Consider the following 15,443-nt stretch of genomic DNA (forward strand, 5'->3'; position numbering starts at 1 on the left):
GAAAGTACACATAATAGTATAAAAAAATATCATGTATATTTTCCGAGAAGTATTTTGGCATGGGTTTCTTCTTGTAGTGACCAAAGATGGTCTTGTTTTTTTGTTTGTTTGGTTTTTTTTGTTTGTTTGTTTGTTTTTGTTTTTTTTTTGTGGTGATTGCTTTTTCTGTTTCTGTGCTGCAATGTTATGAGAATCCAGCGTTGGCTCAAGACCCTGTGTTTCTTCCAGACCCCACAGACCAGGCTCCATGGAGCATATAGTTCACCATCTTCCCTGTCTATTCTTTTATCTTGTATTTTCAGGGTAGACTTTCCATGGAAATACACATGATATTATTCACTTTATATGATCAGTAATTAGCTAATTCTATACACAATTGCTACACAATAGCGTGGCTTGTTCTAGGAAAAAAGCATCCTTCCCCTATCCTCCCCAATTTGTAGTTTCTGGAATCTTTTGATGTTTGCAATCTTTTTTTTTTTTTTTTTTCAAGTGCATGACTTCTGGTTGTAGCTGTGTACTTGTGCTGACCTGTAAGCATCAAGCAATGCATCTCTCTTGATGTGCTGTATCACACTGCCACTAATGCCCTGGGAGGGAGCAGCCTTCTGCTCTGGAGAGGCTGCTGACAACTTTTTCTTCAGAACTCAGCAACAGAAATGGAGCAATCCTAACTGCACCTTCACCTCGGCCTTTAGCCTGGCTGTGTGTGTTGATGATGTGAGGTGATTGAATTCCCATTCACTTATAAACTGGGGATTAAAATGGAATTAAATTCCTATGGGTCCTACGTTTTGGCCTACTTTAGTGGCTGAAAAGCTTTCTTTAGTGGTAGCTGCAGGAGTGTCTGAGAGTTTGTCTGTACTTGCGAGATCGATCCATCTTGCCAGTGATCTGGGTATGATCACACGAGGTATGATCAAGTGCTTGTATACAGGATGCTATGTTGGACACGGTCTCTCTTGAGAGTCCAACATCCTTAGGCAGTAGTGAGGACTTCTCTCTTGCTGTCTGGCTCTTTGAACATATGCTGGACTATTAAAGCTGCTTCTTGTAGTGTGCTCTAACACCCCTGCTAGCTACTCTGCAGAAACTGGCCTATACTGATGCTTGCTAGACACATGGTATTAGATACTGTTATAAGTCTCATATTCCTTTCTTGTCACTGTATTTTCATGCTACAAGTCTAATTGGATAAGACTTCATTTGCAAGTATTTCAGTTCCTCCCTGCTCCTAAGCTATACTGTTGCCATACCAGTAGAACATAGTGGAGGTGTTTGGGGCAATTAGCAGTGTCTTCTGAATGATGCTCTCTATCTGGTTTACCATCTCTTTTTATTTATATTGTTTCTTCTGTTCTAAAGGTTCAAGTCACATTTTTCTTGCATAAACACTATCTAGCAAGATAGTCTTTGTCTAGTTTATATATAACTGTTGCATTCTGAAGAAAACTTTAAACTTTAGCATTGATTTATCCCAAGCATGTCTCCCAGTGTCCTCATTCTGTGTTTTCTTCTTCCTTTGCCTCTGGTCCTGGCCTATTTTGCAAGCCATTTATTTTTGTGGCATGGTAGTGCACTCCTATCAGTTATATGTAAAACTCCTCAGCTTCTGAAATGCTGGATCAATATTCTGCATTTTTCTTTTTTAGTGAGCTTTCACAGTTTCTGTTGCCATAGTTATATGACCCAAAAGCAAGGTACTTACCAATACCATACTTTCTCTAAAAATCATATAGGTCTTAGCTTTTTCTCTTTTATTTGTAGTTTTTGATTTGGCTTCAGTGTTTGTATGGTTTGTTGTTACTGTTTTTTCCTCGTAATTTTATGCTTTTCATGTGTTAACTTGTGTATACTCCATTCATGGTTAGCTTGCTCTTTGACATATCTCCACATTCAATCACAGGTTTCCGATGGCTCTTTGAATTTTTGTCTTTATGTTCATAAACCAAATCCTCTTTCAGTGTTTTAGCTTAATATTTAGCTTGGTATTTAGCTTAGGCTGGCTGCTCTCCTGCTTCCCCAGATTTTTGAGCATTAGTGCCTAAGAACATCTTTTACTTCCTACACAAGATGTTTCTTAGGAACATTTTTAATTGCATCAGAATTTTACATGGCTCTTCTGTGTCTTCTCCAGCATCTCTTGTCCATTACACGCATTACACATAATCCTGTCACTGCGCATATTTTGATTTTGCTTCTTTCTTAAATCTGTGTCAAATTCAGAATTCTTCCATCAGGATCTTAAAAATATCCAATCTATAAACCACAGTCCTTCACGCTTTGTTTGTGGAGTTGGTATGTTTCCTTGAAAACCTTTTCTCTCACTTATTTCACAAATATTTTTTGCAACATTCTTCTATTCCTTCATTTCTGCAACAGTCTACATCCTGGTGCCATTATCTTGCTGAGTAGGTCCACTTCTGCTTTATTCATTTTTCAAATCTGCATTGATAACAAATTCACAGCAATGGAATATTTAGGTTTTACTCCTTCTTTTATGTGCACCGTTACTTCTTTCCAAATCCCCCTTTTAAGTTGTAGTTTTAAATACCTAAACAGTCCTTCGAAAGAATGTAAACAAGCCATTACAGGCCTAGAACGTCTAGAAACTAAGCTTCCACTGCCACATTGACCCCAGTGAGGTACATACCCTACCCACTAGGCAAGAAAATCATTCTTATGCTAAACCTTTGTTTGTGATAGCTTCAGTTTATAATTATTCTATGTATGTTGTAACAGCTTTAGCAAGAGAGAGTCATCACACCACTGCAGAGTCTATGACTGAACAGGTAACTACACAGGCCTCAGTGGAGTGTCTTGAGTCTCACCAAGGATAAAAGTTAGTCCTGAGTGTTCCTGTATGAAAGGAGAGCATCGGCCCAACAGTTGTGTGAAAGGAAGGAATTAATCGCTCTTCAATATTGAAGGATTTAGGTGTTTGCCATCAGAAGACCATTCAATGCTGTTAATTCAGAGTTTATCTTGCCTCTTGCAAGGCTCTAATCTTCCGTTTCCTTGGGGTTGACTTATATTACTTTCTTTTCCAAGGTGGCGTATTTTCCCAAAGTGCTGTGAAAGGAGGTGGTGCCTAGGTCAAGGCTATGCAGTCTCTGTTGGGAACAGGAGACACAAAGTTTGGTTCCTCACCTTGTGGGTTGTTCAATGGGGCTTTTAGAAACAGCTGTATTTGGCAGTGTAGCAGCAAGCAATTATGGCTGCAAATTTTTACACTACACAGGGAGCTACAAATTATCCTTGATTATTAACAGCTTCATTCTCTCACCTGGAAGTATTCACACCTGCAAGGAAAGATTACCACTTCTCTACTCTCCCCTTCCCCTCAGCAATTCCACTGAGATTAGTCATAAAGGCAGTAACACATTTAAATACCTAAGAAACACCGGATTAGGCATTGCGATTTGTAGTGTCACAGTGCCTAGGACACTTTGTGGAGAAAGTCTCTCTTATGTAGTGTCATGCTATAGTGCCTCCTAATGGAAGGCTTATGAATTATAACACCCAACAAGAGTTAGATACTGGTGATGGACGACCAAAGGCAAAATGCACATTGCCTGTCATACACTGCCCCAAACCATCCTTTTTTTCACAGGACCAAGTGAAGCACCGGGGGTTGCACAGTCACCATATGCCTCTTGCACTGTTACAGCAGTCATTGGGCTGCTTTAAAATAAATAAGCTTGAAATGATAATACTTGAGGTGAGAAAAGATAGCCCAAGATGAGACTGGTTTTGCTGTCACGTAAGCTCCAATCAGGCCTGTGTGTAAGAGGAAAAGAACTTAAAGTCATGACATGCCCTTGAGCTTTCATTTTGGAACCAACCCATTCAGGCCTGAGTCATCTGCACTCATCTGATTTGATGTCTTCCTTCGAGCTCTTTATCCCAAAAAGGAGAGAGATCATAATGGAAGACAGCACTGTAGAGGGCTGGTGTGTTTTAAATAGCTGCTCTAGTGGCAAATATTCCTCATTCTTTATGATTTTATTTAAAGTTTTCTACATAGTTTTAAGATTTGGGACTTCATTTTGTTCTAGTTTTTTGTTTCTTTTTTTTTTCATTTTTTCTTTTATTTTTTTTTCTTCATTTGTTTTTTCTTGCTAGCTGTACGGCTATCTTGTGATTTTTGGCAGGTGTTCTAGGCTTGTTCTTTAGCAGAAACTTTGGACCACGAGCCCGTGAGTTCAGAAGCATATTCTTGTCTGAGCTGGGATCTCTGGCTTGCACCTCGTTCCAGCACTAGTGTTGGTGCCATACAGAGCTTGCTGGCTGGTTCAAAGTTATGACACAGACAGCACTATGTGCTTAGAGGAGAGTTGTTCCAACTGTCCAGGCAGGGAAATTAGCCTGAAAAACTTACAAAACCAGATCTAACCTGCAGCTGAATGCTCAGGGCCAGGTCCTCAGATAGATTAAACCATCATTAGGTCATTCATTTTAATGGAAGGATGTGCTGATTTACCTCAGCTGAAGATTTTAGCTGGCCTGTGTATGTGCCTGTTGAAATGAAGAGGGCTTTCCAACAAGTGATTTGATTTTGAGTCATTTGTTTAGTACACTTTTTCTTTTATTCCACTTTTACTGTCTCCCATTTGCTCACGAGGGCACAGTCATCCCCTCACTGGTCCACTCAAAAATTATAACTCTTCTCTTTCCAGGTCTCAAGCTTTAAACCATGGCTAATACCAGGTCAAACAGTGTAGTGACTATTTAGTATCAAAAAAACACTTTTCTGGTGCAGCTCTTAGCACCTTCTCTAAACAAAGTCCCTTTACCCCAGCCGCTGTCCAGACGACATACACAGAGCTTAGATCCTAAGCGCACAACAACATTTCAGCTATAGAAGAGAACTCGACATCTTACTGCTACTCAAGATCTTTGCTTTGGCTTCCCTTTGCAAACAATAAGACAAAAGAACTTCAGTGGGTAATTAATCCAAATAGTTTTCAAAATTATGAATGCTATTTGTACATTGGATACTTCCAGCTTTCCATCACGTCATCAAGAAAATGTAAAGAAAAGCAAAGAAATGGAAAGTGGCACACTTATTGTTGGCAAAAAGCACATTTTTTCACAATGTCTGATCAATCTGTGGAAGTCACTATCATAAGATCCTACTGAGGCTTCAAGAACTTGGATGGTTTCAGTACTATAGCCAAGCGTGTATTAGATGGAAAATTCTCTGTACTTCATAAAACAGCAATGGAGCATTGAGCAATGGAGCATTTTTTGCCCACTGCATTTGACGTTTATTTCGGTCTACAGCATTTGTTAGGACCCTTCTCAAGAAATTAGTTTCATACTATGATTCAGCCTGTCATAGAAAGTCTTATATTTCTATGTTTTGATATGCCTTTCCAATATGCCTTTACCAACTAAGTAGCAGAACAGCATTCAGTCTTTACTCACATATGTCAAAGTTCTTTCCAAATAAGAGTTACTGATGAAACTGAGGCTTAAAGGAACAATTCAATTCTTTTGGTGTTACAAATCACAAACAAAATCCAGGTTCCTTAACTTTGTCTAATGACTTTTTCAGTTCTTCCTGCCTGAAGGCAGACTTGGAAAATTTATGTGTATTCTTAATTAACTTTGCTTTGCAAAGTCACATTATTTTTAACAAACTCAGTTTAATATACAATTTTTTGAGAATAATCAATAGTCTTACCTTTTTGGTAATGGCAGTTAAAACATTATTACATGGTTGGGATGTCTTTTAGAAATACGAATAGTCTCCTTGAATTCTTTTAATCATTTGGTAGACTAACAAGCTTTTTTTTTTTTTTTTTTTTTTTTTTAAAGAGAGGTCCCATGGGCATTAGAAAGCAAAAACAGTGGTTAGTAGACTTCTGGGGATCCACAGTCTTCTGCTAATGAAGGCACAAGCTGTAACTAAGAACAACAGGTCTATTATCAGTAGGATTATATTTGCTATGTGGCAAAATGTCACTCCACTGGAAAATGCGTAGGGACCCGCAAATCAAAAACGACTGAAGGGTACTGCTCTAAACAGACTGCATGCTCCTGCTCCACAACAGAGCCATGACTCGCTCTTTTGTTGTTTTTGACTTTCAAAATCCAAATCATGGCTGCCAAAAATTTTATGAGTTCAGAAACGTAACTAAAGAAATGTGTTAGAAGATCCATCGGAGGCTATGAAGTGCAAAGAAAGGGGCAGCTGTAAATCAGTGGAGGTGGGGAAAGAGTGCTGTGAAATATCAGTGCTTGGTTGCCCTGCTCTTGTGATGCTTTCTCTAGGCATCCACTGGAGGTCATTGGCAGAGATGAGGTATTGGAAAAGATTGATTTCTAGTCTGTTCTGATATAGCTGTTATTCTGTTGTCTGCCTTCAGAAATGGGTATTGTCAGTGTAGAATTTTCTTGCACAAAGAAGCAGTATCACCAGTTGCATAATATCTTCTCTCTTCTATGTTCAGTTTTTTTTTTCTTCCTTTTTTTAAACAAACAAACAAAAAACACATTATAGCCTACCCTATTTCTTTCAAGGGCTACTAGAGAAACAGCCCTGGCTGTCTGTTTGTGGATCAAAAACATCTTTTTGATTCTGTAAATTCAGAGTGTAAAGTGTCTGAAAGCTGGGATGAAAGCAACATTTCTCATATGGAGTTTTCAAATGATACTGCACAGTGACCACCAAATCAGGAAATTTGGCAGCAGTCTCTTCAGACAAATTTGCTCAATATTACAGAGCATGCATGGCCTCTAAAAATAGATCTCATAGCGTTGCTGGCCAATGCTCTCATCTGAGGTAACTCCTTTTGTCATTAAAGTTGGTCCTCAACATTGGGTGATAAGTCAGAAAGTCGCTGTCTCTGGACTACTTGCTGAGCTTTAGTCTAGACTTAGAATCAAAAGTCTCTAGTTTCTGTGCTGCTCCCATAAAAGTAATTTCCTAGAACAATAAATAACTTGTCCAACATCTCAAATACTTTAAAAGCTACACTTACAGTTACAGTTGGACAAATACTGCACATTTTTAATGTAAATAACTATATAAAGTTTTAAATGGTGCATGGGTCAATCTCACACTCCTTATACATTCATTTCTTTGGAAACATAAAAATGATGAAGTTTTAGTAGCGCTTACGTTTGTGGGAATAAATTTTTGAGGTCATATGTACTAACATATTAGTGTTGATCAAGGCTAGACTGCACATATAACTATTCAGATCAGAAGGGCCTTTGGTTCACATCCCTGCTCCAGCTCAGTTTCTGTTTGTGCAAGCTAGCTGTACCCAGAATTACAAAGGTTATCCCAAGGTGTACATAACCACCTAATAAGAACTTCAAAGTTTTGAGAAATTTCATAGAAAACCACTTAAATTTAGGTCCTTAAAGGACTTAGATATATAAAGCTTGGCTTAGACACTCAAGTCTAGAATGTATACTGTTAAAATCCTCTGTAGGTGTTTATGTGTTAAAGTCTGTCAGTGCTTAGGCTTTTGATATGAAAGCTTCACAGGTGCCTAGAAAGCCACCTGCTGAATTATTAATAGTTCTCAAAGCAAGGAGTAGTGCTCCTCTGGTTTTCAGAAGTATGGCCTCATATGCTTCAAGAGATTGCAGCATAATGAACCCGAAGTAGAAAAGATCAGCCCATCAAAGGAAGGGCTTAAGCCTTGCTTCTGTCTGAATGTCTTTTTGTTGATGAGTTTCATCATTTTCTTGTCCTGAAGCTTCCAACTCTGTGCAATGTGTGAGGAGTCCCAGCATCTAGCTTGGAGAACAGGTTCTGCTTGAGAATGTTCTGATATCAGGTTCCGTGGTGTCCATGCTCCTTAACAGGCCTGAGTATCTGCAGCCAATTGCATCTCATTGAGCTAAGTGCCATCAGTGTCTTGCTGAATCTTTAAACCTTGTTATCTTGGAAAATATGACTGGCAAGCTTGCCTGTATCTGATACCCACAGATAGATCAAAGGGATCGTTTTACTACCTCACAGAGGTATTTCACCTCTTATTATTTTTTTTGTAAAGGACTAAAATGTATTTCTGATGAAAAGAGTGGGTGAGGTGAAAAATACTTAGCTGAACAGATCACTAGTGTGCTACAACAGAAAATTAGGTTATGCTGATCAGATACATTTGTTGTAAATTATTCCCCAGTTTTGACTTGTAATACAAACACACCAGTGTGTTGTCTCTCTACAAATCTCATCTTGCCTCTTGGATTCTTTAAAACAATAACAACAAAAACAAAAGCTTCCATAAGATCAGGCACTGGTGGTCAAATTCCCCAAGTAAAGAGAAAAAAAAAAAAAAAAAAAGAGAACTTGCATTGACATTAATAGAGTTGTTATTTTCCTTTCCAGACTTTAATCTTGAATTTTTGGATCTTGACTTAAACACAGGATCCAAAAATTGCTGACTGAATAGCCATCAAAACTATAAGACGTAATGGCTGATTTTCTATTGTACTGTCTGCAGGATTTTGGTACGGAACACAAGTGGCTTTTAGGAGTTTAGAACCTTGCTGGATTAATCTAAAAAAATGAAGAGGGAATATATTTCTATTGAATATAGAGCTCAGCTTCACTTCCCTTTATGTTATAAGGCATTTTATCAAACAATATTGGTGAAAAAATTGAGAAGGAATACCCTATGAGGACATTTAAAGAATGGGAGCACATGTGAAGACCACTGAGAGTAAGGATCACAATTTAGTTTTGGAAAGGTTTTCTAAATGTGCTGCAAACGTTCTTGGCTGCCTGCAATCATCAGATAAGATTTCACATGAGAATGATGAAATGAAGAGTAATAACCACATTTAGAAGATTGAGGATTTGCATTACTAGATTAATAACTCAAGGCTAGAAGGAGTTAAGTTGATCTGTAAGCAAATGGTACTTACTAGGTGAGAGAAAGCAATTTCTATCTTATCTGGAAGTGGAAAGAAGTTCAAATCAATGAAAAGCAATCAATGAGTCAGTACTAGCAGCTTACAAATGAAATGTAAAGAAGCACTGAAGTTCAAAGAAATCTCCAGGCCATATTGAAGAGATCAGGCAAAGCCAGAAAAAGGTAATACAGCCTTGGAAGAACTTTGTTGTAAACAATTTAGCCTCATCTATTGTTTGACATTCTGAAGACAGGAAGGCAAAATAGTAACTGTTCTCTTCAAAATGGAAATAAATCTATGATTCTGTTCACTTTGAAGTTGCATGTGGTTACACAATTAAACAACATGAAGCTCAAAGAGATGCCAAAGGTACATACAGCCGAATTTACTGCATATAACAGCACAGAATAACCATTGTGGAATGACTGGTTACAGGAGGAAGAGTCACCAGTAAAATCAAGAAAGCTATCATCAAATGTGAATCACAATAATAGTTCTTATAATAATTTGGAGATATCCACTAATTAAACTAACAGAAGACTTGAAAAGGAATTTTTCCTTATTATTTTTCCCATTTGACCAATTTGACCAACTCATGTACTGACAGATTTCTCTAGTTTTTCTCATCATCAGTGCTCTCCCCTGAGACACTTGGCTTTTCACAAGCTGAGGACCAATGGTTTTCTGTGGCCACTCTTTAATAAATTACTAGCAGCATAACACTGATTTGACCCTGGTTATTCAACAGTTATCATAAACCATGAACTGTTCTGGGATGTGCAATCTAATATTACCTTCCCTAATCTCATTTGGCCTCAGCATTAGACACCTGAGCCAACAGCTATTCTTTTCTGTTAGGAAGAGATTGATTGAAATGACAAACTGTAAATAAAGTTTACAGGTTTTTTTCCTTTTAAACAGGACCAAACTGAGTGCAGTGGGGAGATTTTTCCTTTGATCTATTGAAATTGTCATTGGAAAGGAAAAATACCTTACTCCAAACTGAACATGTTACTTTAAATCTCCACAATGATGTGAGAGATATATCGGCCAAACCTGTTTTGCTCCTGAAATATATTATCCAAAGAGTGAAGTCCTGACGTTCTTGTTTACATCTTCAATATAATTTGATTTGGCAAATATCACAATACTAAAGAAAAGGCCTCAGTAACTGAAAATTTAGGCCTGTATTCATTTCATAGTTCCTCCTGTCCTACAGGTGTCATTTTAATTGACCTCCATGCCTTATATTTTTAAGTAATTTTGAAGGTTTTTAAAATCCTATTCATTTACCTGGCTAAGGTATGGAAAAACAGAACGATACACATGGCAAGGAAACTAGAGGGCCATTAATTTTGCTAAGTGATTTTCTGCAAATACATCAGATTCCAAGTTCTTTTGTCCATACTGAAGACGGCTGACTGGCTGCAAGCCTGCATGTGATAGAAACCAGACCAGAAACTCAACAGCCAAGCAGGCAGTAGGTGGGTAGATGAGTGATAAAAAGCACAGAGGTGGTAAGGTAGATAGCTTAAATTTGTGCAAAGTGCAGTCTGGCTTGGATGCAGTCTTGCTTGGAAATATCTCCAGATTATAGGAAGCAATGTCTTTATTCTCAGACATACATACACATATGCACAAAAGTAGTTTTTGATAGTGCAGCACATTAGAATTCAATTCTGATAGCGACTGTGAAAAGCAAACTTCTGACTTCTTCTCCCCAGAAGGCTTGCAAATCATTTGCAGGCCCTCATTAAAGAGAACTTTGTTTAGCACAGTATGCTAAGAAAGCATTGCCACTAGATGAGAGCATACTAAAGCTACAGTGAACCGTTAGAATCAGGTGTCACTTTTTCCATTTGCAATGCAAGATTTTCCAAGTCAGTGTCTGGAATTCAAACCCAAATACGTCTGAATCTCAGATGAGGCTTTTATCTGGAGGAAAAATACTCTCTTGAAACAAGATTTCAAACTAAGAAGGGAGCAGGCATAAAAATCAGGAATGATTTACCTTCAGTCCCATCTCCGTAGTGGCTGGTTTGCCAGAAAGATCTCAAAGTCTGCAGGAGATCAGTGCAAGCCTTCCCTAACATCAATAGAAATGCCATGAAAATACTGCATACACAAGATTTTTTAAGTACCTATGCCTGTTCTTTTGCAGTTTTTCTATGATTGAATTCCAGAAAAAAAAAATCAGAGTGCTCTTGGCTGTAATCATTGCAAGCCCTAAAGCCTGACAGCTGGTTGGCTTCATTATGGTGCCTCTGTATATGGAATGTAATCAACATAGCATAAGAGATTGCAAAGAACATATACTAGAATTCAACCTGCTGAAAGATCCTTAAAGAATCTGAGAGAGTTTCCCAGACAGGGAACCGCAGCAAGGAAAACTCCTGCACAGTGAGTTTAGGAGTTTGTTCAGGAGATACTGGTACAGAGAGAGCACTGTATTCCTCAATCTCACCATAAATTCGCTACAAGATTTTTTAAGGAAACAGCAAAGGCTGCAAATATTCTGCTGAGCTTTTCCCAGCAACTCTCCTTTTTCACAATAAATTGAAAAGACAGAAGATTATACAAGAAGGGCTACTTTCTAAAATGAAGTGTTCTTTTCTCCCCCACAAAGCTGTCCCGTGGAGGCAGATGATGGCACAGACACACGAAACGTCCAAAATCATCAGAAGCCTCTGGTAGAATGAGAATGAAAGGAAAAGTGATTTCCAAATTTCAGCTGTAGTCAGAAACTATGAAGCACCTCAAATTCCTGATTTTTTGATGTTCAGGAGTTTGTAGGTAAGACTTAGGGTAAGAGAAGAGTTCAGTAGGGTAAAGCTCCTTCACTTTCTCCAGTGCATGAGGGAAGTGGGGAAGTGGAGAAGTGACTTCTTGGGGCCATTTACTGGCTCCAGACAGCAGGGTTCATCCTCTGGCACCTGCCCAGACTGCATCAGCCGATCAATTCAAAAAAGGAAAAAATGTCATGCTGTCTTACAGAGGACAAACAGCAGTTCTCAGAAACATAGCAAGAAAGAGGCCACATTGTACACAAAAAGACGCAGCCCCCATGACCTTTCCCAGTCCCCAGGATATAAGGCTCTCTGTGGTGATGATCGCACCTCCCCACTTTAGGTATTCACCATAGGTACCCAAATGAGTAGGCTAGGGACTTCACATGTGTCTACAGTTGATGAGGAAGGAAAGGCTCCCAGAGTATGTAAGATGAGCTCTTCCACTGCTTTGCTCTGGAAGACCTTTTTTCTTTCAACTGTAGAAGGAGTCTTAGATGATGAGTCGATTAACTTCTAGCGAGCTTAGACTAACTTCACTTCTGCTGCTACTGCTCTGCACAACAAAGAGGGAGAGAAATTCCACCTGAGAGAGTGAGATCAATCTGCAGTTTCATAAACGTTTCCACACACTTAACATCTTCACCCCCTGTCCCCCAGTTTCTCAAAAGGGCTCTGGAAAGCTTTTTCTTTCTTCTCCACCCCCACCCTTTTCTTTATTTTTTTTAAGGAGAGCATATAAATGTTTCTCTTCCAACAGACTGTCCTGACTTAACACCTTCTTTTGCAGGCCCTGGGATTGGAAATGCAGAGATTTCTCAAAATGTCACATTTTCAGACTGAAGAGAGTTTCTCACAGCTGAGTGCAGCTGTTGCCCATAGGACTCAGAAGTACTGTTTGTGAGATTTGATAAACAGTTCCAGGTTGCACTGAATTGTGAATCTTATTATTTGATAAATAATTTTAAAATACATAAAGCATAGGTTTACTTGAAGGCATAAACACAAGGGTTCAAATTAGAGCAGAGTTTTCAGACCTCGTTCTGCATTTCCTGCCTACTTGATTTAACAGTCTTTGCTTCGCTTTAGTGTTGTGTTTGTTTAGAGTAGAAATTGCTGTATCTTGCTTTGTCCGCCCCCAAAATCATAGTTTATACGTCATTCTCCCCAGACAACTTGAAAAAAAAAATAAAAAAATTGGTTTAAAATCAAGAGACTTTAAAAAATGAACCTCACATTATCTTTTCATCTTCTTTCTTAATTTCCAGGCACTTAATGAGCTTTTCTCAGTTGGATAGGTGGCAAATTCCCAAGTATGTTCTATGCTGGCTGAACTCCCAGGTGTCTGGCGTGTTAGGATTCACAAAGATCCAGTAAAGGCAAGAAGGTGGTTAGGAAAAGGAGGGGATAAAGAAGAGTTCCTACAATGTTGTGGACTACATGTGGCCTAGAAACACATTCTGTGAGCTTCACATGACAAAAGATAAGGAAGATCTGGGTTTCTGGAAACTGTTACTTGTTTAGGACAATCTCAGACTTTTTATTTTCAGTACCTGCTTATCTTGGAAAAGATAGTAAATAATGGCGAAAACAACTTTCAGGATGATGGAGCTGCTGAAGGAATTTTATATCAAATCTATCTGAAGTTTGATGTTTTTTCCAGGGATCCCTGAGCTTGGTTGATGAGAGACAGCTAGGCTGTCTGTTCTTATGTCATTCAGGCATGTCTGAGAACATTCACTAAGACATACTAGAAAGATGTGAAGATCCTGAAACATGACCACACAATAAAAGAGATGATTATTTGGCATGCTTGCTGTGCAATGCATGTCTCATTTGAGAAGATGACACTATTAGATGCTTCGCCCAGATGCACTGACTGGTTGTCAGTGACCTGGTACAGGGCCCCTTACATAAGATCTGAGGTAGAAGAACAGCTGCAAGTGGACTTCTTCCCTAGGTCTTAGTGACTTCTGTCAATGTACTGTCATTTCATTATTTAGTGTATTTTAGAACTTAGCCTCTTTGAAAAGTATCAAGGCAAGCTGGTAGCAGATTATGCATGGAGTTGAAAAGCTACCAGATACTTGGCAGTGAAGTGCTCTGAGACCCAGAGCATTAGAGTGGTCTTACAAATCTTTATTATGGGAATGCTTTGTTATATCTATACTGAAGGTAAAACTGAATGGGAAGAATAGAGCATACCATCTCTAAACTTGCAACAGATGTCTACATGATATTTCCAGTGTTTAGAAAGACACAGTAAAATGATCTGAAATTATTTTATTTTATTTTATTTTATTTAAAGAATGTTTACATCTCCTCTTCCTTACTGCAAACACGGGCGGCATTGCCTTCTGGCTTCCTCAATGGCTAGTGAAATACAACACCTAATGGCTGATGCTGGCCAAAAGAGGGACTTGTCTCATTAAAAAATCTCATCTATATCCAGCACTTGTGTTTAAATCAGGTTGGTTACAGACTTTTGACCTGCTGGACTACTCGAACTGTCAGATGGGAACACGTCTTGTGGAGGGAGAATAATAATGGCGATAATTTACAAAGAACCAGAGATTGCATCATTTCCTATTGGGGTCAGAACTAGCCATGCACTTACTATGAAGCCATAGAAACTCAGTAAGACCCCTATACTATATAAGATATGGCAGCCAACTTGCTAGCAGAACAGGTTGCTGGGAAAGTATCATACTACTGCTTTCTCCCCTACAGGGCCCCCAAGGTAACAGACTCACAATTAAGATGTCTGTCCTCTATACTTTAAGCTGCCTGTCAGCTGAGATGTAGATGCTCAAGGCCTCTCCTTGTATTTTTCCCTTTCCACGGTAGTTGTTTTCTCCTGGAATTATAAAGCCGTTTGGCTTGTGACATACAGTGGAAAGTAACTGCTGAACCTTCTTTTGGGAATTTATGCTCATAAAGAAGAAGAAAAAAAGGTCATTATAATCTGGACTAGAGCATCCTCAGTCGTTTCACTTGATTTTATCTCAGAAGGGCTTCACTTGGGACACCTGGGAAGTGTCCTGGAAAAGAACAGAGCACTCTTTATGCAGTCTCTGAGTTAAGGCTGCTCCTGACAGCAGATACCCTTCCACTGGGATGAAGCAATTCTTTTTTCTCACAACGCGACTACCAGAATGCCCCTCTGTCATGAAAAGAACATCATATGACTGTTCTGTAGTACCACATCATGCTTCTCTAGGCCTTGAAAGAAGAAAAGACATGCTCTGAAAAATATGTTTTAGGTACAATGAACCTAGAAAGAATTTCATACAAAGATAAATCATGAGGACAGCATTTCTCTACTTCATTTCATTTTGAACTGATTGTTTATGATCCACCCATGACAAAAAACTGTATTTCCATGTTAAATGCAAACGTTTTTCTGACACTGTCTGGCCTCCATATGCCTTTTAGTCCAGAGAGCATTTTTTCTTTGCATGGAATGAAAAGAGCAACCTAAAATGTCAACTTGCTAAGCAGCGTGAAAGAGATCATTATCTTTACTATTCTGACACATCTATATCTAGGCTAAATTAGCTTTGGTAGACCAAAATACAGCTCTCCTTTTGAACTGTGGTATATTAGCATTTCTCTGTCTGCAACATGTGTAGGACAGGACTGAATCTTTTTCTAAAAACCAGGAAGAGTTGAAAAAAATTTTATAGTCTTTGCCCATCGATGTTATTTCATTATTAACTTGTCCCTGTCTGATTTTTACAGCCATGGTGTTGAGTTTGATTCTTTTGTCATCCTTCT

Source organism: Cygnus atratus, chromosome 2, assembly GCF_013377495.2.
Source record: "Cygnus atratus isolate AKBS03 ecotype Queensland, Australia chromosome 2, CAtr_DNAZoo_HiC_assembly, whole genome shotgun sequence".
NCBI lineage: Eukaryota > Metazoa > Chordata > Aves > Anseriformes > Anatidae > Cygnus > Cygnus atratus.